The sequence below is a fragment of the Benincasa hispida genome, chromosome 11, assembly GCF_027475165.1.
Source record: "Benincasa hispida cultivar pf3 chromosome 11, pf3_genome.v1.1, whole genome shotgun sequence".
Classification (NCBI taxonomy): Eukaryota; Viridiplantae; Streptophyta; class Magnoliopsida; order Cucurbitales; family Cucurbitaceae; genus Benincasa; species Benincasa hispida.
In genome coordinates, this window is record NC_143488.1 from 4,950,430 (window position 1) to 4,958,806 (window position 8,377).

Genomic DNA, 8,377 nt, shown 5'->3' on the forward strand with positions numbered 1-8,377 from the left:
TAATGATCTCTGTAACTTTATTGAATACAATTCTTGGGAATTTGATTTATATATTTCAGGTATCTTAAATCCTTACGGGATTCTCATATAAATATCATTATCAAGAGATCCATATAAATATGTTGTAACTACATCCATAAGATGCATGTTCAGATTTTCATACACAGTCAGACCAATTAAATATCTTAATGTATCCACCACAGAAGAATACGTCTCCTCATAATGAATATCAAGTATTTGTGAAAAATCTTGTGCAACTAGTCTTGCTTTATGTTCGTTGATTTCGTGATGCGAGCTTAGGAGTGTATTGTATAAAGTAATTGGAAAAATAAGTGTAAATGTGAATGATGCGTTAGTGACGCGTTGATGTGTTAATGATATGCAACAGGACGTATGATACTCCTCTATAGGCATTCAAGTTTTCCTGAATCATATCCAAGTATAAATCTAACTCAGGTTCCTGGTAAGTCCAGGGTCGAACTCAGGGATTCAGATTAAAGCTAACGCAGACTTTGCGTTGTAACTGTTGTAGAAATATCCTAAGTGAATGTAGAAATGAGTTATTTACACTAAGCTGTTGTGTGCGTGCAATAAGATACAAAAGGGTCAAGTAGGGAATAAGGGGTCGTGTGAAAATGGAGTTTGATTCAAGTGATATGCGTCGATCTAAGTTAAATGTACACAAACAAGAATATGATGCGTATGAGATGACTTGTTTATCTCCGTTTATGCGTTAGACTTCTATTCAGCATTTCTCAATGCGAATGTCATACAATACCTATCTCTAGGATGTATGCGTCAATCATAAGATGCAATAAAACACCAGTGTATCTACCTCTAGATGTACTATGTGTTTCTAACTTAATGCTGGCTTATTATTCTCTCAAATAATTTAAGCTAAAGTTGCTTTTACCAATTGATTTAGTTAGTTTAAGCGTTTCGAAATAGAATTTTGCATGAAGTTATAGATGCATCCAACATAAAACAAGAAATAAACAGTGGCAAAGTATGATATATCAAATATGTGAATTTATAAAGAAACTGATTGTCTTTACAAAATCAACACTTAATCAAACGAGATGATGACAACGATAAGTAAGATGAAATGAAAGGAGTCAAGCCGCAGAGTACAATCTCTTGTCGTCTTTGGCTCAATTCTAGTTCGTGTACAACCACTTGTGGAAGAATTGGAAGAAAGTTCTCCCTCGAGCTCAGCTTTCTTCGTTCCTTGATCGACGATGGTGGTGGTTCTCTTCCCTTTTGTTCTTCTCGTCGCACAGCTCTAAAGTCTCAAATTTTCAAAATTATACAATGAGCTAAAAAAATCCGTTCATCTGGTGGGATTTCTTCTATTTATAGGCGTTGGTCTTCTCTAACTTGATGATGAGCAGAATTAAATTCCATACCTTGGTCGGCCGCCTAACATTCAGATGCTTTTCAGACGCCGTCCGCTGCAGATGCCCATGCTTGCAAGTGGTGATTTGACACAAATAGCCTGAATCAATGAATCTTACTTGCGTTGAATCCCTCTGGCGCATGCCCCATGCGTTAGACTTTGCCTGCGACACTTAGAATATTTGTTGAAATCCTGCAATATTAGTGCCGCAGTATTTTAGCAATAAACATTCTTTTGCATGAGTTTGATAGTGTTTGAGTAATTTCATGCGTTTTCTCTAAAAATGATGAGAATTTATCATTAAAGACCCTAATTGTTCCAACTTTTGAACCACAATAACTTGTATTTCTACAAATCATCACACCCCCAAATTTGAACAATGCTTGTCATCGAGAATTCCACAAATAATTCTTTATTATATCCATTATCTTTAGTGTGCAGGGTTCACCTCTCATCATATTCACTTACAAGCTTGAGACTAGAGTTTGGAAAATGTAACGCATGTTGATTCTTTTCTAAAAGGAAGAATGTTTTATTTCAGGTGCGGCAAACCTTTTGTCAATAACTCCTTTCGTTTCTCAAAGCATTCTCATTTTTTCTAAACCAGCGATGTGTTAGATGCTTTTCCTCTTTTTTTTTTTTTCTTTTAAAAAAGATGTCGGTTAAAAGAAAAAGTATGAATTTTGGGTTACCCATGCGTTGTTCCAGGTGTCCCACTTTCGTTTTGGCTTGCCCCCACGGGTGTCATGCGAGCATCCAACTACGGGTGAGAGCCCTTCACAACTAAACTCATATCTAGCATGCATGCGTTTCAAGATACAACTTCTTTAAACTAGATAGTGGAGTTTTGGGGTGCATTGGTCTAGGAGACTTAACTTCGTTTTAGCTTGCCACCACAGGTGTCAGTGAGCATCCAACTACGGCTAAGTGTTTGTTTCAATTTTTAACTCATGCCAATTTGAGGTTTTCTTTTAGCATATTGACAAAGGAGTTTGCGTTTAATATCTTTCTATTTTGTTTCCTTTCTTTTTGTACTCGATGAATGCGTCTTAACTCGGATTTCCCTCATCCCCCAAATTTTGGAGATCAGCTAAATCCTCATTGCTAAAAGAGAAACAAAATTTCGAAAAGGCTTTGAGAATTTAGAAAGGAGTTTTGATTTAGAGTTTGCATGCGTTAGAAAAAAAAACATGTAGACTTTTTAGAAAAGTTCAGGCTTTGTTGATTTTCCTAACTTCTATTATGTACTTATAAATTTCATATTACTAATATCATTGAGGTAAAACACAAGAAAAATAGTTAAAGATAAAAAAAGGTATGCTAAGGACAAACGCAAGGGTGAAGAATTATAGAAAAATCATTCATATTATTGGATAACTCAGTAATGGAATAAACAAACATAACCAAATACAAGATTAATACATAAAACAAAGTAGCCAACACCCCCAAATTTATTGTGCTGGCGCGTCATCCCTACGTTCTTCTGCAGGGTCTTCATCTATGAAGCGTAGAGGGCTCCTTAGGTGAGCAAGTAACGGTGGCAAGGCAAACATTCCAACCAGGACCTGATTAATATATTGCGTTGTATAGACGAATTAGTCCTACATTATTCTTGTTTGCTGTCGCATGTAATCCCTTATAACCCTATTTTGCTGTTGAAGAGTTTCAATGGACGCAACCAATGGTCTGAGTTGATTGCTAATGAAAGTTTTCAACTCGTCAAGATCATTGCGTGGTTGTGGCAGCGTTGGCTCTTCGGCTCTTTCAACTGAGTCTTCAAGATTTCCTGCGTTGCTTGACCCTAACCCAGTTGGTTCAAAAATAATTGGAGGAGGTACAAAAGTTGGAATTGGAGCTGGTAAGGGAGAAGAAAGGGGACTAGGGATTTCTTGATCTAAATTGGTAGTCTCGTGTTACGTTGGATCAAGAATCCCTTCTTGCGGGGCCAAAGGTGAGTTTGGGAGAGGGATGTTTAAGTTTGGTCGCGCTTTTTCATCAATAAACGCATGCTTCGCTTCGTAATCTTCATTTTCTTAAGCTTCATCGTTGTGTTCAATCACCCGGACGCGTCTTCTTTTGGGGGCGCGTTGGGAAGGTCAAGGTCTGACTGCCGCGTCCTTGCGAGGTAGGGCAGGCTGGTGCGGCGAACCGCAAAGCAGACGTCTGATTAACTTGATATCCATCATACTATCGATTTCCTCATAATCATCCCCCAGAGGATGCCCCAGCGTTCACACAGTGCACAGATCAGCCAAGGGAAGTAAAGTTGTCCTCGTGGTTTTGCTTTAATGGCTTTGATCGGGTCCATTATTATCCTCCCTTGATAATGTTTTGTCATGCGTTGTAGGTATGATGCTTTTCTTAATCGAGTAATACCATAAGTTTGCGTCTGGTTTCAAATTCTTGGAAGCTAAAATCTTTGCTCCACTTCTTGATGTTTGCCATGTGCTTCCAAGTTGGCCACTACTCTTAACACATCTTCTATCTAGCTTGGAGTTGGATGTTCCAAGATGTGGTTTCCCTCTACATCCGGGTTTCTTGCAATATTGAACACTTCATTAAATTTGTCGGTTGAGAAACACATCAAAACACCATCAATGAATGTCATATTTTCCTCCATATCAAACTCACTGTTATAAAATTGGCAAACAAGGTTGGGCCAAATCCTCATGTGCCCAACGCATAGTTGACCTCAGCCCATTGCGTCCACAGTTTCAATTATATATGGCGGCAATGGGTAGCATTCGGGGAAGAAGCCCTTCTCGACAAGGATGTCACTAAATTGATGCTTCCTCCCTTGGGTCTTTTTAGGTAACACGACAGTTACCTTGCGTTTTCCCGCCTCATATGTTTTGTCTTCCCGTGCCAGCTCCCTTAATTCATTTTCCAACTCTTTTTGGAGGGCAGACTTCCTTCGCCTCTATTGTGCAGGCTGGTACCGCTCCAATTCCTTTTCCAACACTCTAGACCTTGAGCAGCTCGCATACGTCGCATCCTCAGAACCAAATGCGAACTGCTCTTCTTCATCCTCCAAAATTAATTTTCTTTTTCTCACCACTCTCTTTCCTTTCGATGGCCCTTCATCCGCGTCAGATTGGTTGCGATGCATTCGGGCCAACTTCCCTTTTTCTCTTCTTCTTTTTCTTCCAACTCTGCTTCAAGCATCATCGCATAATACTTCGCTTCGAGGATTTTTATCTTTGGAATCCGCTGGTCTACCACGCTTCTGGCATGTTCTAGACTCATTAGTGACTACTTGCTATGTTGGGATATCAATTTTCGATGGAACATTTGCAGCTGATATATGTGACTTAGTTACTTTATTTGCATCTATAAATGTATCTGGTAACTAATTTACTATATTTACAAATGAATTATCTTTTGACTTTCAAGTTCACATTAATTTTTACGTGGATCTAAATGAGACAATAACGATGCATTCCATGTAATTTCTTTTTCCACCTTAATTCCTCCCCTTAATGTTGAAAAAATTTTCTCACTAAAATGACAATCAGCAAATCGTCTCAGGGGTTCAAGATATTTAATAATTGATGGGGAATCATATCCAATATATATTCTTAACCTCTTTTAAGAACCCATCTTAATACGTTGTGGTGGAGCAATTGGAACATATACTATATATCAAAAATTTCTCAGATGGGAAATATTTGGCTCGTGGCCATAAACTAATCATAATGATGAGTAGTTATGATAAGCTATTAGCTTAACGTGTACAAATGATGTTGCATGCAAAATAACATATCCTTATATATATGAAGGAAGCTTAACTCTCATAAGTAATGGTCTTGCAATTAATTGCAAACGTTTTATGAATGATTCTGCTAAACCATTTCATGTATGAACGTGAGCTACAGAATATTCAACACTTATCCCAATTGACATACAATAATTATCAAAAGCTTGGGATATAAATTCACCAGTATTATCAAGATGAATAGTCTTAATTGTATAATCAGGAAGTTGTGCTCATAACTTAATTATTTGAGCAAGTAATCTTGCAAATGCAAGATTTCGACTTGATAGTAAGCACACATGTGACCATTTGCTGGATGTGTCTATTAATACAATAAAATATCTAAATGATCCACTTGGTGGGTTAATAAGTCCATGTATATCACCATGAATTTGTTTTAAAAATGCAGAAGATTCAATTCCCACTTTCGTTGATGATGGTCTAATTATTAATTTGCTTTGAGAGCAAGCATCACATGATAATTCATTAGATTGAACAACCATCTGGCTCTTCAATGGATGTCCATTTGAATTCTCAATAATTCTTCTCATCATTATAGACCCTGGATGACTTAACCTGTCATACCAAATTATAAATATGTATGGATTCATGAACTTCAAGTTCATTGTTGCATATGTTTCAATTACTCATATATAAGTATAATATAATCCAGAAGATAAAGCAGACAACTCTTCCAATATATGTTTTTCATATGAGGCAGTAGATATGATATACAGATATTCCACATCATTTTTACTATTATTCTCAATATGATAACTATTGCAACGTATATTTTTAAAACTTAATCAATTTCTCTTTGTTTGACTAAAGAATAATGCATTACAAATTGTAAATTTTGTTCCTCTAGGCAAATTAATATTTGCTCTTCTAAATCCTTCAATTAGTTTATAGAACCTGATATTGTATTGACTTTTGCTTCCAGCATTGTTAGTTTGGAAAAAATACTTTTTACTTGTAAGTATTGTGTACGTAGTTGCAACGTCTGTCAGACATATATTTTATTTGCTTATCCTTGAATCACTAACATATGAAAATGATCTATGTTTCTGCATTAAAAGAAAATAATTACAATAAGAAAAACAATATTTGGAATATACAAAAATTAACATTTAAAAAGAAACATGAAGATATATAAAAGAAAACAACAACATTAAGTTCAAATATTATTAAAGTCAAAAGAAACACTTGATGTTTCAACAATTGTGTCATTTCTCTCTTCAGGAGATTCAAAGAAGTCCGCCACATCCAAATTTGCCATATGGGATTGGTCAAATATGTCATTATCCTGGTATGTAAAATTTACTTCCACTTTTCTCTTTTTCCTTCAGGGAGGTTTGATAGTGATTGACTGAGTGTTTTGACGTACGACAGGTACGTGATCAATCCCTAGTCATTTCGCATTGAAAACATTTATTTTCAACACTTTTTGAACTCTTATCTTTTGGAACTTCTCTTTTGTGATCATCATTTTGTGTAGGTTCTTTGAAATTTGAATGATCAGAACGACCACAACGAAAATAATAATAATTTCTTCCACTACCACTACCACAACCACAACCACGACCTCGACCTCGACCACGATTATTATTAAAATTCACAACATTCACTTCAGGGAATGGCGTCGTTCCAGTTAGGCGAGATTCATGATTTTTCATCAATAACTCGTGATTTTGTTCGGCCACGAGAATACATGAAATTAGTTCATAATATTGTTTAAAACCTTTCTCTCAACATTGTTGCTATAAGAGCATATTCGAGACATGAAATGTAAAAAATGTCTTCTCTAACATATCAACGTCGGTAATTTTCTCTCTGCATAACAATAACGTCGAATTGGTTTTAAATAATGCAAAGTTGTAATAAGTTACTGATCTAAAATTTTGTAACCTTAAGTGCATCCATTCAAAATTAGTTTTAGGAAGAATAGCTGTTTTTTATGATCATACCTCTCTATCAAAATTTTTCACAAGATACGAGGATATTTTATTGTAAAATACTTCATTTTCAATCCCTCGTGGAGACGATGACGAAAAAAAAGTATAGCTTTTGTTTTGTTCTGACTGGACATCATATTTCCTTTTTTAATAGTCTCTCCAAGATTCATAGCATCCAGGTGGATTTTGACATTAGACACCCTGACAAATAATTATTGTAGTTAATATTAAGGGCGCAAAATTATAATTTTGTGAGATTCGTCATGGCAGCGCTATCATAAAATATTGTATTTATATTAGAATTTTAATGGATATTAAATATGCAAAATAACATTAAATTTATTAATCATAATAAAAAGAAAAAAAATCTGACCTAACTTTAGGACCTACATTCAGCGAGGGAAACGACAGAAGCTTGTGCTGATAATGTGTTGTGAATTTGAGGAACATAAAAGTGCACGACGAGAACACCGATATAGAGAAAGTATAATATAATAAAATAAATAAAACATAATATATAAATAAACAAAATAAAATAAAGCAACAAAAATATGAAATAAGAAATTTCTCCATTTTCTCCAACTTTTTTTTAATTTTCACCAATGTGTGTGTCTTACGAGCTCCATCAAATGTCTCTATTTATAGGCAAAATGGCAAGTAAGATGTGGTTCATTTGGATACTAAGAATGAGTATATATAAGACACATGGTAACATACATGAGGTGTAGGAGTGACACATAACTTTTGACACTAAGATTGAGTATCTATTTTACACATAATTTGTAATATTTACAACAAAAACATCAATTTATTTTTCAATTAAAAAACTAAAAAATTTTGAGTGTGTTAGAGTGAACATAATTCAATTGACATATATTATTTGTAAAAGAACAATAAGTACATGGTTTAAATCTTCTCATACTTTGTCGTACTAAAGAAAGATCTTGTATTTGTGTCTAGATGCGTGTGTGTGCATGTGTGACAAAAAAGTCATTTTTTAAAGTATTTATACTAAATAAATTAATTTATCGAATATTATTGTTTTATAATGCTCTCTAAAGGTTTTATAAAGTATGGGTACTATTTTGGTCCCCTTATTTAAAAAAAGAAAAAATAATAATAATTTTGGTTATTATATTTTGAAGTTTGTTCCATTCTAGTCGTGTATTTTAAATGTCTAATATTAATCATGTACTTTAAAAAATGTTAAATTTAGTATTCCAAAATTAATTCTTATCAAAATTGGTTAAATAATAACTATAATTTGCATGA